We start from the raw sequence: 19839 nt of genomic DNA, 5'->3' as shown, positions 1-19839 counted from the left end.
TTTTGGTGATTTTTTCTAGTCTTTTATTTTTCTTTAATTTTTTTTAAAGGAGACTTCATATCTGTTTAGGTGGCTACAGTGTGGACCCGTGATTCAAGCAATCGTCTTATTAGAAGACCACTTTCTCCACCACCTTTGACCCCACCTTTGACCATGGGTGGCCAACAATCCAAGACTCTTAAGGATAGGTTTTACCCTGCTAGGGTTGCACAACCCTCTTGCTACAAGGAACAACTATGAACTCAAGACCCACTTCATCAGTATGCTACCCCACTTCCATGGGATGGCTAATGAGGATGCCTATCTTTTCCTTAGGGAATTTGAGGAGGTTTGTGTTCTAATTAAGGTTCAAAATTTAACTGATGATGCAGTTAGGCTAAGGTTTATAAACTTTGCCCTGAAGGACCAGGCTAAGAAGTGGCTCTATGGACTGCCAAAAAATTCCATTAATACATGGGATGAGTTCACCATTGTCTTCTTGAGAAAAATTTTCCTTCTTCACAAGACCAATTAGCTCAAGAGTGACATCCTCCAATTTAGGCAGAAACCACATGAGTCCTTCTCTAAGTTCATGTAGAGATTCAAGGACCTCCTTTTAGAATGCCCTCACCATGGTATTGATTTGTGGCAACTTTGCCAAATTATTTATGAGGGTAAAGACTTTCAGACCAAGCAACTTTTAGAATCTCTGTGTCCTGTAGGCTTTAACTTTTTTTCTGATGAAAATGAGGTTTAGACATTCTTGTCCAACTTTCCTGAAAAGACTAGGGAGTAGGAATCTTTCCAAGAGGTTAAAAGGACCACTAAGGGATATCTCATTGAGGGTGTTCCAGCTAAAGAGGCCAAACTTGACAGCCTCATCAAAAGGTTGGAGTCCCTAATGCCTAAAGAGCCTATGCCAGTTAACCAGGTCAACCATGTGTCAATATGCAGTTGGTGCCATACACCTGGACATCTTATGGAGGAATGCCCCAACACCTTTATGGGTAATTCCAACACTAAGAATGTGAGTGCTCTCTACTAAAATAATCCATACAGCAACACTTACAATCCAGGATGGAGAAATCACCCCAATTTTTCCTAGAATCAAGGAAACCAAGCTGCCCATCTAACTTTCACAATCAAGGTCAGCTTGGTCTCCAAAGGCCCAACTATGCACCATAAAATATAAGTATGTCTCCTCACCCCCTCCCCCCTCGTCCTCATCTAGGACCTCCATTAAATGCTTCTAGGCCTCCTCTCCTTGCACCTTATCAGCAACCCCCAGGGTTTATCAATACAGGAGAAGCAACAAGAATGAGTGAGATGGAAAATAGGATAGCCGTTCTCATGACAAGCCACAATAATATAGAGAAACAACTCACCCAGCTTGTCATAATCCTGCATGAGAGGAAAACAAGAAGTTACCTAGCCAACCTGAGCCAAATCCTAGGCATCACCAAGCTCCTCCACTCAATGTTGTACAAGGCCAACAGCATCAAGGGCCCTCCAACTAGGTTAATGTTGTATATACTTTAAGGAGCGGCTGTGAGTATCAACAGGTTAGTATACCTCAATCTTTACCATCTCATACTTCTATTGACTCTCCCCCTTCTGAAGAGGCCATTATAGTGCCTTCTGTTCTAGGTTCGTCTGATGAACCTGAAGAGATTCCAGATGATTTGATTGAGGAAACCAAAGATGATTCTGTTGAGATAGTAAAAAAGACCACCCCTAAGAGAGTTTATACCCCACCTACCCCTTTCCCAAATAGTTTGGTTAGTAAGAAGTCTCCTTTTGTGGAGAAGATACTGGATGTTTTTAACCAGGTTCAGGTGAACATTCTTTTACTGGATGCTATAGCCCGAGTCCCCGCTTATGCTAAAGTCCTCAAAGACTTATGCACTCAAAAGCAAACCACTAATGTGCCAAAAAAGGCATTCTTGGCTGCTAACATCAGTTCTCTTATCGCACAGCCGGTAGCAACCAAGCATAAGGACCCTGGTAATCCCACCATCTCATGCACTATAGGCAACACCACCATTGATCATACCTTATTGGACCTTGGTGCAAGTGTGAACCTGTTACCCTTTCATGTCTACCAATAGTTGGGATTGGGAGAGCTGAAACCGATAAGAATTACTCTTCAACTTGCAGATAGGTCGGTTAAAGTTTCTAAGGGGATGGTTGAGGATGTCCTGTTAAAGGTTGGGGAATTTATCTTTCCTGTGGATTTTATGGTCTTAGACACCCAGCCTACTACCAATTTTAAAGACCAAATCCCAATTATTTTGGGTAGACCTTTCCTTACTACTAGTAATGCTTTGATCAATTGTAGGAATGGTCTCATGAAGCTATCTTTTGGCAATACTGTTGGATAACCTAGAGGGGGTGAATAGGTTATCACTAGTGAATATATGTCCTTTTAAAAATTTCTTTGAATTTAAACAAGATAGAAAGAAAGAAAATGCGTAAACAGAGGACACACAAAGTTTATAGTGGTTCGGCTAGACTTAGCCTACTTCCACTCGTTTCAATCTTGAGAGAATTCACTAGTTGCTTCCTTTCGGTATAGTAGGTGGAAAGAACATATTTTATAATATTTTTCTACGAGATAAGAGGATCCCAATCTTTTAAGGATAAGAGAATCCGAATCTTATAAGGATAAGAGAATCCTTGCAATGCCTAAGTACAGTCTAGGCCAATGCAACTAATGCTTTATAAACTTAAAAGCATAAACTAAATACAAGAGAATAAATGTAAAATTACCTAGGCAAGGAGTGTGATGTGTACTCCTTGCAAGTGCCAAATGATGCAAGAATGAAGACCTTCTTTAAGAACTATGCCTTAGTAAGTGAGCTTGGGAAGATCCTTTAAGCTTTGAAGTCAACTCTTGAATGATGTAGATAAGACTTCAATTATGAAAGCAATTATCACTTTTCACCTTTATTTTTTTTTGTTTTTTTTGGTAAACTTTTCACCTTTCTCAAAAGTAGGATTTTGGACTATAGTTCATATGTGAAAAGGATTGACATGTTCTCTGTTTATAGGCTCATTAATGGCCTAAAGAACATGTGCAAAATGTGCTCTAACGGATCTATTTTTTACCAATCCGATCGACCTGAAGATTGATCCGGTAGATCGGATCCTAGCTATTGGAGAAATAACCGTTAAAAAACTAGTCGTTGGAGGGCAGCATAGGCATCCGATCGATGTCCAATCGATCGAATCATCGTCCCACTTGATCCGGTCGATCGGATCATTTAAGGGAACGTACCCGAGCAGTTACTGCTAGATCCAATCGATTCATGTACTGAGATCCGATCGACCGGATCATAGACCGGATCCCAGTCTTGGCAAGACTCAGGCAGTATGCCTGTGGGAATTGGTCTGGGAATTTCTCCAATAATTTTTACCAACTTTCAGGGTCATGAGGGGTTCATTTATAACCTCCTAAGGTTCCTAAATGATGCACATGTTTGTTTCATTAATTTTATGCAAGTGCAATTACAAGCATGCAATGTGAGTGTTCTAAGTATGTGCACATGTTCACTTTGTCTTTCTTGCTTTATGTGACGTTCTTCAATCTTCAAATGCTTTCTTGATATCTTTTTTTCTTGACAAGCATCGTCACGTCTTTAGGGTCTTGATCTTCATTAGTTAGTTCTCTAACTTCTTTTTACTTTGTGTCTTTTAGTTCCATAACTTGTCATCCTGTTGACATTGAGACATACACAAGACCTTGTCTACATATTTGTTATCATCAAAATGTTTATGGAGGAGGGGATAGAATAACCCAACAATCCTCCCCCTTTTTTATGATGACAAACATATGATTTGGTAGCAATAATATATAGCATGTATAGCGACCAAACAACCAAATAAAATGCAATGTATAAATTCAAGCAAATTAAACCATGCTCATGCTTATAAGTCCAACGATATATATTTCAAAGTTCAACCAAATTATATAACTTATATAAGTCAAAATCCAAATCATCGTATCTTCTCCCCCTTTGTTAACACCAAAAAGGGTAGAGAAGGCTCCCCCTGCAATATAGAATTATATGTAAAAACAGAGAATAATTACAGCCAATAGATATAAAATTTAAGGAAAGTTATCCACATAAATGTAAAAGTCTAAAGCAGGGCAATCATATAGTACTTAAAGCTCTAAACTAAGTAGTCCAAAGCACTCTTCCCCTAGAGAAGTGCACCATTTGAAAGGCATATCATAAGTGGAGCAGTAGTTTCAAAATATTACAACCCAAATTGTCTTTAAAAGAAGCATAAATAAAGCAAACTAAGCATCAGATGGGGGAGGAGAAATGTGAAAGTGGTGAGTGATCATCCTAAGCTGATCCATGATCTCCTTGTTGCCTCCACGAAGAGCTGCGAATTGATCATAAAATCCCTACAAACGGGAGTTAAGCTTCTCCTGGTACGCAGTAAACTCAGCCTTGTGTTGGGTAATCTAGAGGGGGGTGAATAGGTTACCACTAGTGGATTTTGACTCTTTTTCGATTGTTTGCACACTTATATTAAATATAAAAGCAAAAGTAAATGAGGCACAAGATTTATAGTGGTTCGGCTAACTTAGCTTACATCCACTCCTCTCAGCCTTGAGAGAATTCCACTAGTATTTCTCTTTCAATACAATAGGTGGGGAAATGATACATTTACAACTCTTTTTAACAGAATAAGAGGATCCTTACAATCTTAGTTCCAAGATAAGAGTATCATTTCAATCTCTTAAGGATAAGAGGGTCCTTGTACTAATCTAAGTACGGTCTAGATTAATACAATAATGCTTTATCAAATTAAAAGCATAAACAAGTAAATACAATAGAAGTTTGGTATAAATACCTATCAAAGAGTAGTGACACTTTTACCCCTTGAGTGATGGTGCTCAATGATATGAATGAGAATGATGCACCTTGAATCTCCTAGATGATTCTCCTTGATGGCATGAGTTGGAGAGAATGGAGAGTTAAGAGCTTGGTAAGATCTCTTTGAGGAGCTTGAATTGAATAATTTAGCTTAATGATAAATTTTCACTTTTGTACTTTCACAAATATACTATGCACTTTTTCTATTAAAAGATGTATTTTGTTTCTTGTTTGGATGTGTTTTATAAAGCCAAAAGTTGGAGTTTATTTGTTCTCCAACGGATATAAAATAGTTATATTTTTAGACTGTCGATCGACCTATAAAGGTTGTCGGTCAACCATAAAAAACTAGCCGTTAAGGTCAAGTTTGGGGCTGTCGGTCGACCTATGGATCGACCTACAAGTGTCAGTCGACCTATAATTCTGTCGATTGCAACTGACAGGCTATTGGAAACACGTGTGTGTTTTTTATGTTCTGTAGGCTGACCGACAGAGTCTGTAGGTCGATGTTTGAGTTTAAAATAATAACCGCAAGCGTACGGGTCAATCGTAGCTACGGGTCGAACACGAGGAAGTCAACCTTGAATAAATTTTCACTTTTAATTAACGCGAAGTGTACAACTTACCAAATATGGAAATAACCTATATATAAAAACTACCAATTATGGAAACTAGCAAATATAGAAGCAACTAAATTACCAAAGATAACAAATTAAAAATAGAACTAGGGCAACCACTAAGGTAATGGATGAATTAAAAATAAGAAAGTCACTTGGGAATGAGTTCCACAATGAGAATTAGGGCAGATCAATGACTAGCATATTAGGGCAAAGCATGCATACGGCCTAAGTCTATAAGATATGCGGCACGGCTTATATACGGCTAACATATCCTATGAAAACAGTGCTCATAGAACATATAATGTAAACAAAACAAAAAAATACATGAACATAATGGTGTCACAATGGATACGGCTAACGAACATGTATATAGTTCCCTTTGGATGACATACAAGCTGTAGGTGGTCATCCATCGTAAGTCCAATATTGATCATGTCCATTAATCACATAGACAATGCTAGCCATCAATTCTTCCTTCTCTCATGGTTTCACCCACTCCCAAAAGGAGAGGTTTAGCTAGCCATGAAAGCAATGAAGAGGGAAGGAAGGATTGATGGAGAAAAAGACAAAGAAATTATTAAAACTAAAATTTATAAGAAGAAGAACTTAGCTGATTCGAATAACTCTAATGAAGATGATTCCGTCACTTGAATCCCATCACTTGAAGCCGCATCCAATATTGAAGAATAAATTACCAAAGTGTATAATGAAGATTACACATATGATCGAAGGGATGGGGAAATAAAATTTATCCTAATAGTGATTCTAAAAAAAATAAAATTACATATGATAACCTAATTACATAAGATCTAAAAACTAAAAATAAAAAGAAGAGGATTAAGATCGGGTATAACGAAGAGGAGCGGCACTCTGCTGCTCTTATCATTCTAGAATAGAAAATTAAAACGAAAAGAAAAAACGAAGGACGAAGGGAGAGAGCGGGGAGTGCGGTCAAGATGGGTTTTATATGGGGAGAGATCTCGTGAAAGGGAGATGGGAAGGAGATAGGAGAGATGAGGGAATTTAAGAGGAAGTGGGAGAGAGAAGATATAGAAATCGAATTTACCAAAATAAAAGAAATACAATCCGAGAGAGAATCCGAGAGAGAATCCGAGAGAGTTAGGAGAGAGATTAGAGAGAAAAGATATTTTCTCATTTTTTTATTATATTTTTTATCCTAAATTCCAACTTCACTAAGAATCGTTTTTGGGCTATATCTTTTTATCCTAGGTCCAGATGGAACTAACCCGAGAATTAAAGTTACACCATTTTAAATTCCGGACAATATGAGCCCAATATCCGATATCTTTTGAAAGATTCTTGAGTCTCCAAAATTATAGTTATGCCCCTATGCTTGATTTTTCTCTCTTCTTCTTCTTCTAAACTCGATACGGCTCTAATCAAGTGACTTCCGATGTTGCGCATTGGAAAGCTAACCCGACTGAAGTCTTCAACCTCGTAATCGGCTTTTGGCGGTCCAATTAGACATGTATTCTCTACTTTGACCAAAATGCCCCTAAACCTGAAAAATGACAAAAAGTACCCGAGTAGCACTTGTTCAATGTGGTAAAATGAATGCTTTATATCCTAAGATTTCACACATAAATGTGCTCATCAGATTCCCCACACTTGAATGTTACTTGTCCTCAAGTAAACAAAACAAAAACTAATCTAGAATACAAAAATCCTAACTCACTTTCGTAGGAATCACGGTTGCACTTAGCATGTGCAACAAGCCTTTAAACCCCTAGGTTACCCCTAGTGAACGAGTTGTGTCTCGTGAGTGTTTGTAGTGAATATACACACAAAATTCAATTTGTAAATCCATACTATAGCCAAGATAAGGAATGCAACCCCAAGATAATTTACTTTGAGATTTTCTAAATATTCCCCCACACTTGAACTTTATTATCCCACTGCGAGTTGGAGAATTATCATACATCTAACTTAGGGAGGTTTGGGGTCGGGTGAGTCACACTTGTTTTCCTTGAGATTAGATCGGAGTAGGTCATCAAGGCTACAAAAATTTCAGCTCGGAACCTTGGTAGAACCTTTAAACATATGCACACTTTCAATTTCACTTCGATTTCACTTTGCCATACATTTTCAAGTATTGAACTCAAGTTTCCCTCCACTACAATTGGCTTGAATGACATGCGGGGCTTGCACCGATACACCCAAGTTACTAAGTAGTGTTGGAGTAGATTCTCAGTGCATATATCATTTAATTGCCACATTGTGGCTTTAGACATTGATGCAGTATGAGTTCAAACTTCTTTTTTTTTTTTTCCAACACACATTACTCCAATCCGTGCAATGTCTTGACTTCTTAAGCTTTCTAGGTGGCTCTTGTAGCGAGCTTTAGGCCAATTAATCTCAAACCAGGACGGCTTTAAGGAATTAGGTGTAAAATACCCCTCGGGCTTACTTACTCAAACCAAATAGGCTACAAGTCAAGACTGGATCAAAGAGTAAATAATTTTTTTCTTAGCAATCAGCTATATCATGCAAGTATATCATGGTTCAACCTTAGCACCTAGCCAAAACTCGTGTAAACAGGATGACTAACAAAATCGGCTCTCTCATTAGACAACGTACTTTCAAAGAATTTAAAATCCCTTTGATCGGTATATTTCAATTCCCTCAATGCGAATTTTTATTACTTCAAAGTGTAGGGTATTTTGGATGCTCTCAAAGTTTTTCGAGAAAAGTAAACTAAAGAGGCTACACACTCGCACTCAAACCAAAGTAAAGACTACAATTCAATGAAATCCCCCCAAACTTAAATGATGCAAAGTGTCCACAATGCATGAAAAAAAAAAAAAATAAGGACAAAGAAGAGGGGCGACTGGATATGATCATGGTGGCTCAAAATAAGGAGGTGCATGGAAATCCATGACCTCGTAAGAATGTGGTGAAGAAAGTGGTATGAGAGAGGAATTAAAAGATGTGCTAGAGATTGTAGAGTGTGTACCCTTACCTGGATCAAATATTACAGAGCCTCCATTGTGTTGTTGGGACAACACCTCTTGTTCCTTTTCTGGCGGTTCCCTTGGTGGTGACTTGGGAAGAGAGTAGACAGTTACCATCCGCTCAACAGTGGTGGCTTGGTCCACAATTTAGAAGGCTCTCCCCATACTTGGATTGAGGCAAATCCTTTAGACATTGATTAATACCGTGTTAATAGCAGTTGTAACTAAATCAGGTGGTTCAAAAATTAGATGCACGTCTTCATCTAAGCATGGTTGCTTTCCCAATCGAAAGACATTAAAATCACGAGATGCATTCTCAAAAGACAGCCTCATCGGACCATTCCTACAATTGATCGAGCATTGCTAGTAGCTAAGAAAGGTCTACCAAGGATAATTGGGATTTGACCTTTGATATTGGTCACAGGTTGGGTATCTAGGACTATGAAATCCACGGGAAAAAGAAATTCTCCAACCTTTAATAACACATCCTCAATTACTCCCTTGGGAGTCTTGACCGATCTATCGCCAATTATAATGTGACAGATGTAGGCTTAAGGTCTCCTAACCCTAATTGTTGGTACACTAATATGACAATAAATTGACACTAGCTCCTAGATCAAGAAGGGCATGGTCAATTCTAGTGTTACCAATCATACATGAGATAGTTGGGCAACCAGGATCCTTATACTTAGCCACTATCTGTTGTGATAGAACTGAGCTCACATTGGCAACAGGAAGACTTTCTTAGGTACATTATTTTTCCTTTTCTGAGTACACAAGTCCTTGAGGACCTTTGCATAGGTAGGTACTGGAAATAGCATCTAAAAGAGGGATGTTAACTTGCACACTTTTTAAGACATTTAAAACTTTTTCGTTATTGCATCCTTCTTGTTACTTTTAAGCCTATTGGGAAATGGAGCCTTAGAGACATAATTCTTCTCGGGTGGCTCTTCATGTTTCTCTTCACTAACCACTATAGGTTCATCGAGACAAACCTTGGACAGGGGGCTGGTCATTCACAACTATGGGAGGGTCATGTGGGGCACTTACAATGGGTGATGGATGGAGAACATTCACAGACATCAATAGGAGGCTCGAGAGTTAAAGGAGTTGGTTGAATTGGAGCCTCTTGTTGGTTCTCACATCCACTCCTCAAAGCATATATGGCATTACATTGATTAGAGGTTACGAGTGGTGTGGACTCGATGGATAGAGTTCAACTGAGTGTGAGGTGGATAGGGCATAGAGGTCCCAGGGTTGGATCTGGTTGACTTGCCACCTTACCCTTTTCCCTTTCATGGAAGTATTGGCGATTGAGAGATTTGCCTCTCCATGTTATGTTGGCTGGTCAGAATGTGCTCATGAGGAGCTCCATACTCTTCTCAAGGAATTTAACCTGGTAAACTCATCACTATTTTTCAAAAATTCAGGTGGTTCTTTGATTCATCATTGGGGTTAGATTATTGGGAGGGGAGACAAATCTAGGGTTAGTCCGTTGGGGAGCAAAGCGACCTTGGATTGGAGGTGGAATGTAGATGAACCAACTTGATTGGGATCTTGGTTCCATGAGAAGTTAGGGTGATTTCTCCACCCAGGATTATAGGTTCCACTATAAGTATTGTTCATTACATGCACACTCTCATAGCTTCCATGCCCACTACACCTATTATGGTACTCATCCATCACATGTGATGAGGATTGGTATCCACTACACAAAGGGGTGGTCGACAAACCTGATTTATCGAGGAAGGTCCCTTGGTCACTATGGCTTCCACTCTTCTAATAAGATCGTCCAACGAGCCTCTTTGGCTATAGTTCCCTCTACCAAAAATCCTCACCGGAGTTTTCATTTTCTTGAGTAGATTCCACTCTCTGGTCTTGTCCGCTAAGTCAACCAAAAACTCCCAAGCTTGATTTTCATCGGTGAATGATGTGAATCCATTGGGCACATGGATTCTACCAACTGCTTGGTTTGATAATCTATACCCTCATAGATGATTTGGCACAGATGCCAAATATCTAGGCCATGGTGAGGACACTCTTGAAGAAGGTTGTTAAATCTCTCCATGAATTTAGAGAAGGATTCGTTTGGCCTTAATGTCTCGAACCGCGAATATCATTCCTAATCCTATTGGTCTTATGCAAGGGAAAGAACTTTTTAGGAAGACAACTATAAATTGATCCCATGTAGTTATTGAGTCTCTAGGCAAACAATAGAGCCACTTTTTAGCTTGATCCTTAAGTGCAAAGGGGATGAATCTCAACTTAACTGCATCATCAGTCAATTGTTGCATCTTAATGAGCACACATACCTCCTCAAACTCCTAAGAAACAAATATGCATCTTCGTTAGCTACCCCGGAAAGTGGGGCAACATACTAATGAAATTAGATTTAAGCTCATAATTGTTTCCTTGGGTGGCGGTAAGCGAATGCATGAGGGTTGTGCAGCCCGTGGATAAAAGCAGTCCCTAAGGGTCATAGGTTGCCTCTCTCCTTCCTCACCCATAGTTGGAATCTCAACTCGTTCTATCCGGTTCTTAAAATTCCTCTCCCAAACAAGCATACAAAAGCCACAATCCGAAATTTAAAGCACAAAGCTCTTTTTTTTTTTTCTTTTGGATTTAAAAATTTTTTTTTTTTTAATTTATTTATTGAAAACACTACGAATCAATTAAAATTGAAAACTAAACAAGCGTCACCTCCCGGCAACGGCGCCAAAAACTTGTTTGAGTTTAAAATAATAACATAAGCGTACGGGTCAATCGTAGCTACGGTCGAACACGAGGAGGTCAACCTTGAATAAATTTTCACTTTTAATTAACGCGAAGTGTACAACTTACCAAATATGGAAACAACCTATATATAGAAACTACCAATTATGGAAACTAGCAAATATAGAAGCAACTAAATTACCAAAGATAACAAATTAAAAATAGAAACTAGGGCAACCACTAAGGTAATGGATGAATTAAAAATAAGAAAGTCACTTGGGAATGAGTTCCACCATGAGAATTAGGCGATCAATGACTAGCATATTAGGGCAAAGCATGCATATGGCCTAAGTCTATAAGATATGCGGCACGGCTCATATACGACTAACATACCCTATGAAAATAGTGCTCATACAACATACAATGTAAACAAAAAAAAATACAAGAACATAATGGTGTCATAATGGATACGGCTAACGAACATGTATATAGTTCCCCTTGGAATGACATACAAGTCAGTGGCGGTCATCCATCGTAAGTCCAATATTGATCATGTCCATTAATCACATAGACAATGCTAGCCATCAATTCTTCCTTCTCTCATGGTTTCACCCACTCCCAAAAGGAGAGGTTTAGCTAGCCATGAAAGCAATGAAGAGGGAAGGAAGGATTGATGGAGAAAAGACATAGAAATTATTAAAACTAAAATTTATAAGAAGAAGAACTTAGCTGATTCGAATAACTCCAATGAAGATGATTCCGTCACTTGAAGCCGCATCCAATATTGAAGAATAAATTACCAAAGTGTATAATGAAGATTACACATATGATCGAAGGGATGGGGAAATAAAATTTATCCTAATGGTGATTCTAAAAAAATAAAATTACATATGATAACCTAATTACATAAGATCTAAAAACTAAAAATAAAAAGAAGAGGATGAAAGATCGGGTATAACGAAGAGGAACGGCACTCTACTCGCTCTTATCATTCTAGAATAGAAAATTAAAACTGAAAAGAAAAAACGAAGGACGAAGGGAGAGAACGGCTGGAGTGCGGTCAAGATGGGTTTTATATGGGGAGAGAGCTCGTGAAAGGGAGATGGGAAGGAGATAGGAGAGATGAGGGAATTTAAGAGGAAGTGGGAGAGAGAAGATATAGAAATCGAATTTACCAAAATAAAAGAAATACAATCCGAGAGAGTTAGGAGAGAGATTAGAGAGAAAAGATATTTTTCTCATTTTTTTTATTATATTTTTTATCCTAAATTCCAACTTCACTAAGAATCGTTTTGGGCTATATCTTTTTATCCTAGGTCCGAGATGGAACTAACCCGAGAATTAAAGTTACACCATTTTAAATTCCGGACAATATGAGCCCAATATCCGATATCTTTTGAAAGATTCTTGAGTCTCCAAAATTATCGTTATGCCCCTATGCTTGATTTTTCTCTCTTCTTCTTCTAAACTCGATACGGCTCTAATCAAGTGACTTCCGATGTTGCGCATTGGAAAGCTAACCCGATCAAGTCTTCAACCTCGTGTCGGCATTTGGCGGTCCAATTAGACATGTATTCTCCACTTTGACCAAAATGCCCCTAAACCTGAAAAATGACAAAAAGTACCCGAGTAGCACTTGTTCAATGTGGTAAAATGAATGCTTTATATCCTAAGATTTCACACATAAATGTGCTCATCAGTTGACCGACAGATAATTGTCCTATTTTTGATTGTCTGTCAAGGGGATTTTTGGTCCAGCTTCCTTGGAATTTCATAGGTTTTTGTTCAACACTTTTAATGGCCATGTTTCTTGAGTCTAGGGTATGGGAATGAGTTCCTCCTAGGGTCTCTTACATATGAGTGCAATGTGTGTGCAATGTGATATGCACATGTAAAGAAATGTGTTCTAATGCACTTGAATCTTCTTGGAGAGTCTTTGTCCTGTTAATTATTGGCTTCCTTTAAAAGATGTTCTTCAATCTTCAAACTTCTTCTTTTCCTTAACTCTTCTGTTGTGAGTTCCGTTGATCAAGTCTTTCCTGGATGCTTGATGCTTCCAACGTCTGACTATGAAGCTTGCTTAAAGATTGGAATATTAGTATTAATCTTAATGTTTGTTATCATCAAAATCAGTTTATGGAGGAATGTATTTTCCAACAATCTCCCCCTTTTTGATGATGACAAACATGTGATTCAAAATATGCATTACTCATGTATGCATGCAATTCAAGATAAATATATGCATTACTCATGTAGGCATGTAACTCAAGATGAATATGCATTATCATACATCATATGATTATTTGAATCATAATTCAAGATAAAGATAAATATGCATATCATATATGCATTATCACATAATATGAATATTTGAATCATAATAACTTCTCCCCCTTTTGTCAACGCAAAAAGGAGGTGTAGAGCATGAGTACCTCCCCCTGAGCCAGTGCTAGTAACCAAGAACAAGCAAAAATAATCTTAGGGTGGCTCCCCCTAAGAAAATGATTTCTTGCATGATTAGAAGAACAGAGAGCAAATAATATGAAGCCCAATAAAGTGTTAATTTTAAAAGCATCACATGCTTCAAAATAGAAGTTTCATGTTTTAAAAGTATGCCACAAAAGTATATATCAAGAGTTCTACTATAAAGTCAGTGATGTCAACTATCTCTACTGTGGAGGAGGAGGAAAGAAATGCAGATTGAGACGCTATAAGATCACTTGGTTCTCCTTTTGGATGCGAAGAATCTCTTCTTGATCTTTATGGATAGAGGTGAAGTGATCATCAAACCCCTTCTGGCAGGTGTCAAGTTATTGGCGAAAACTTGAAAATTCTCCTCTGGTGACATAGTCTCCCGAGGGTTCACCAACATAGTCTTCATCCTCACTGTCATCCTCTTCTTGTGACTCTGCTTCTTCACCTGTGACATGTTGGGTAGCTCGCTTCCTTCAGGCTTGGTGTGAAGGAGGAGCCGCAACAAAACCCAGCTTCATCTTCTTAATGGTGGATGAGTCAATGTCAAGCATCTTGGGGTCAATGAATTCCCCAGAGAGATCCACCTCATGGAACTTAAGGATGGTAGTTATGAGTCTACCATATGGAAGGTTTCCCCTGTAATGAGGTACTGTACAGTGTTCCATAGTCTTCATAATCAAGTATGGAAGATTGATAGGATTGGCAGTGACAAGACACCAAGTAATGTAGGCTTGAAAGGGATTGACTTGGTCTCTATGGCCTCCTTTGGGCAAGATGTTGTAGCTTACAATGAAACTGATCATCCTAGGTAGTTCATGAAGTTGGATAGCTTTAACAGTTGGTTCAAACCCAACATTGTCTTTCATGGTGGCACTATAAATTTCATCTACATTCATAAAGGTCTTGGCATCCCCTTTGGGAGGAAGATATGTCATATCTCCTAAGGTGGGAATTCCCAGGATCTCTCCTAGATCTTCATAAGTGAACATGATGGGAACACCCTTTACTAGGGATGTGATGGTAAGCCTATCATTCACTATTTGGGTTCTAAGATTACAGTAAAAATGTCTGGCAAGGTCAGGATAGCAGGGATCAACATAAATTAAGGTATTTTTCCAACCCAAATATTTAAAATATTCTTCAATGTCATAGTCAAGGAATTGAGAAACTCTTACAGTTCTTTCCTTGTCAACCTTTCTCTTCTCAAATCTTCCCCAGAGAATGGAGGCTTCTTCTGAGATGAAGAGAGACTTGTCATATGCTGCAGGGCTCTCTCCAACTTTGGCTTTCTTCTCTGGTAGCTTGCCCTTGCTTTAGTTTGGAACCATTTGAAACTTAGGGCTTTAGAGATTTGAGAGAAATAGAGATTTTTGGGTTGGAAGTGGGTAGATTGTGTAGGAAGAGTGATTTGGGGCTTGGATTTGGTGAAATTTCAAGAAATTTTGTAGGGTTTTGCCTTGGAGTTCAGAGAAAAAGGGTTTTGGAGAGGAGAGGTCTCGAACAAAAGAAGAGGAAAATGAAAAGAATCCTCTCAGTTCTTGTTTAAAAATAAATTTTTCCCGTGTCGGTCGACCTACACGAGTCTGTCGGTCGATCGACAGGTCAAAAATAGGGATTTTATGGGATTTTAGCCCAGAATTCTCTAGCAGCCTGATTTTTGGGCTTTTTGAGGATTTTACTTTACTCAAATGGGTTGCAGATCCTGAGTTCTCTCCTCAAATAGCAGAATCTCTCTTTACTTAATGGCTTGGTGAGGATGCTTGAAAGTTATTTTATAGTTTCAATGTATTTTAAAATAATTTCCCCTTTTTGAACTGTCTCTAAGAAAGTGATGCCTAATATCAATATGTTTGGCTCTTGAATGGAGAATGGGATTTTTGCTTAAATTGATTGCACTTGTATTGTCGTAATTAATTGGAGATGAATCAAAATGTATCCCATAGTCCATGAGAGTTTGCCTCATCTAAAGGACTTGAGCACAACACCTACCGGCCATAATGTACTTGGCTTCAGTAGTGGAAAGAGCAACAGAGTTTTGTTTCTTGCTAAACCATAAAACCAAGCAAGATCCTAAGAAGTGGAATGTGCCACTTGTACTCTTGCGATCAAGATGGCACCCTGCAAAGTTGGCATCCAAAAAGCTTATTAAATCAAAATTTTGGTTCATTGGGTACCATAATCCTACATTTATAGTACCTTTAAGATATTTAAAGATCCTTTTAACGGCACTAAAGTGGGATTGCATTGGGTTGGCTTGGAATCTAGCACAAGCACACACGCTAAACATGATGTCTGGCCTACTAGCGGTGAGATATAGAAGGCTGCCAATCATGCCTCTATAGCATGTAGGGTCTATGGGAGTGCCTTTCTCATCTTTAGATAGCTTTAGAGAGGTACTCATGGGGGTGCTAGATGACTTTTGTCCATCAAAATCAAATTTCTTGAGAAGTTCTTTAGTGTATTTAGTTTGACATATAAAGATTTCATTTTTTGTTTGCTTAATTTGAAATCCTAAGAAAAAATTTAGTTCACCCATCAAACTCATTTCAAATTCATCACTCATGTATTTGCTAAATTCAACACAAAGATTTTCATTGGTAGATCCAAATATAATATCATCAACATATATTTGCATAATAATATAGTCTTTTCCTTTATGTTTCACAAACAAAGTTGTATCAACCTTACCCATTTGGAATCCACTTTGGATTAGGAATTCACTCAATCTCTCATACCAAGCTCTAGGAGCTTGTTTGAGTCCATAGAGAGCTTTGTTAAGTTTGAAGACATGATCCAGATATTTTGTATCCTCAAATCCGGGAGGTTGTGCAACATATACTTCCTCCATGATAAAGCCATTTAAAAAAGCACTTTTGACATCCATTTGGTACAGCTTAAAATTTTTATGACATACAAAAGCAAGTAGCATTCTAATAGATTCCAGTCTTGCTACCGGTGCATAGGTTTCATCAAAATCTATCCCTTCTTGTTGATTATATCCTTTGACAATTAATCTAGCTTTGTTTTTAATGATTGATCCATCTTCATCAAGTTTGTTTCTAAACACCCATTTGGCTCCGATAATAGAATGATTTTTGGGTTTTGGGACAAGCTCCCAAACATTGTTTCTTTCAAATTGATGAAGCTCTTCTTGCATAGCAACTATCCAATCACTATCTTCCAATGCTTCTTTTATGTTTTTAGGTTCAATTTTGGATATGAAGGCAACATTGTTGCAAATGTCTTGAGTTTTAGATCTAGTTTGAATTCCTTTGTCTAAGTCTCCAATGACATGATCCAAGGGATGGTCTTTCCAAGGTCTAACCTCTTTGGGTAGATCCTTTGGTTGGTCTTCGGGTTCTCTTAGAGAGAAATTTTCTATGCTCTCCCTAATCTCAACAAATGTATCATCATTATCAACCAATGGCTTGTGTCTATCTTTAGGAAGAGATTCATCAAATTTTATATTCATTGATTCTTCAATAATCAAGCTTTTCTTATTGAAGACTCTATAGGCTCGACTATTTGAAGAGTATCCAAGAAAAATGTCATCATCGACTTTAGCATCAAATTTTCCTAAGTTATCCTTAGTATTCAATATATAGCATATACATCCAAACACTTTAAAGTAATTAACTTTAGGTAGTTTATTATGATAGAGTTCATAGGGTGTTTTGAGTAATATAGGTCTAATTAACGCACGATTTAACACATAGCAAGCCATATTGACCGCTTCGGCCCAAAAATATTTTGGAAGAGAATATTCATTTATCATTGTTCTAGCGGTCTCTTGGAGTGATCTATTCTTTCTTTTAACCACCCCATTGGATTGAGGTGTTCTAGGAGCGGAGAAGTTATGGGTTATGCCTTATTCATTGCAATAACTCCCAAATTGGTTGAGATTGTCAAATTCTCCTCCATGATCACTTCTAATGGTTGTTATGAGATATCCTTTTGTATTATCTTACATAGAGATGCAAATTCATCAAAGGCTTCATCTTTATATTTTAAAAATAGAGTCCATGTGAAGCGAGAGAAATCATCAACTATTACAAAGATATATCTTGAACCGCCTAAGCTAGGTGTAGTAATAGGTCCAAACAAGTCCAAGTGTAGTAGTTCTAAGGGTCTAATGGTAGACACTTCATTTTTAGATTTATGAGATACCTTGGTTTGTTTTTCTCTTTGACAAGCATCACATACATGGTCTTTTTCAAATTTGAGTTTGGGTAAGTTTCTAACTAAATTCTTAGATGCAATGGTCTTAATTACTTTTACATTAACATGTCCTAATTTTCTATGCCATAGGTAGAGATCAATATCATTTGACATAAGACATGTATTACTAGAATTAGCTTCATCCAATAAGCAGATATAGATATTATTTTTCCTAATTCCTTTCAAGATAGTCTTATCATTTGAATTTTTCACTAAGCAATGAGAGGTTTTGAAAATGACACAATATCATATATTACATAGTTGACTCACACTAAGTAAATTATACTTTAAATTGTCCACTAAGCATACATTAGATATGATTGTGCCTTCAATGGTGATTTCACCGATGCCAATGATTTTTCCTTTGCTATTGTCCCCAAATGTCACCATTCCTCCATAGTAATTGTTTAGCTTGGTGAATAGATTGGGGTTAGCCGTTATATGCTTGGAGCATTCACTATCAATATACCATTCAATTGCTTCCTTGCTCTTCAAGCATACCTACAAAAGCAATCAATTATATGTTGGTCCCCATAATCTCATGGGTCCATTGAGGTTAGGATCGATCATACCCTTAGGTATCCAAGCTCTTCTAGAATTTTGATTTTGTGTTGTAGGTGTGAGAGATATAGGTTTTTGATGTCCATATGATCTTTGGGTTCTTCTTGGCCCTTGAAATTCATAGTGTCTATATGGAACATAGTAATTTTATGATGTGTAAGACTTATTGTTGATATAGGCCCTTTGGTGATCATGGGGCCTAGTGTATATGTTTGGTCTATAGTGATTTTGAGGTCTTTGGGGTGCATATGGCATATATGAAGCATTTTGCCTATATGGTTGAAATGGCTTAGGCTTGGGATATTGCCTTTGTGGCCTTTGGGGCACAAATTCTCTTTGAGGTTTGTTGGTCCTCTTTTGAGAAGTATAGTAGAATGCATGATGCTTCTTTTTTGTATTCGGTTCTTTATATATCACTTTACCATCAATATAGGCATCGATGCAAGTTTTATGCCCGGGTAAATGATATTTTTCACATACAATGGGATGTGAGGTTTGGCCTTGGTTTGATTTTCTCCATTTTGGAGTTCTCATCTTTCCCTTTTCTTTGGCTTGATGTGGTCTTTTACCATCATAGCCTAGACCTTCTTTATTTTGAGGTCCCTTTTGTGGGGTTCCTAATAATGTATCTAAGGTCTTTTGACCCTTAGTAAAGGTGTGCAATGTGGAGGTTAGATTCTTATTTTTTTCTTCTAGGTTGTGTACATGTGAAGTCAACTCATCAATTTTATGTAGAAGATTGGCTGCTTCTTTTTCTAAGGCCTTTTTAGAAGCTTCCTCTTGGAGACTTACATTATAAAGTTCTTCAAAGGCCTCTTGAAGTTCTTCATATTCTAAATCATCATTGCAAACCGACAAGGAGCTATGATAGGGAGAGTTTACCTCGTCATCATCATTATTGTGAGTCATTAGTGCCAAGTTGACGGTCTCTTCATCGGATTCATTATTTTCTTCTTCACTATCACATGAATCCCATGATATCTAGGTGGTGCAAGCCTTTTTCTTTCTACTTTCCTTCCTTTTTAGATTGGGGCACTCAGTTTTGAAGTGTCCGGGCTTTCTACATTCATAACACACAATGTCCTTGTTAGTATTGAAAGGTTTTTCCTTTGAGTATGTTTTACCTTTATTTTCTTTTGATGGTTATCCTTTGTAGAATCTTCCTCTTCTCTTTCTTAGGAATTTTTGGAACTTCCTTGTGATTAGAGAGATTTCTTTCTCTAGATCCTCTTCATCGCTTTCTTCTTCTTCGGATTCACAAGAGGTCTTGAGTGTGTTGGACTTTCTCCTTGGTTCTTTTACATCTATAACTTTATCATCTTCAAGGAGTTTAATTTCATGGGTTTGTAGAGTACCCATCAATTCATCCATGTGTAGGACCTCTAGATCTTTTGCTTGTTTGATGGCGGTCAC

The sequence above is a fragment of the Telopea speciosissima genome, chromosome 10 (assembly GCF_018873765.1).
Source record: "Telopea speciosissima isolate NSW1024214 ecotype Mountain lineage chromosome 10, Tspe_v1, whole genome shotgun sequence".
NCBI classification, from domain to species: Eukaryota; Viridiplantae; Streptophyta; class Magnoliopsida; order Proteales; family Proteaceae; genus Telopea; species Telopea speciosissima.
Note: the sequence above shows the minus strand (reverse complement) of the source record.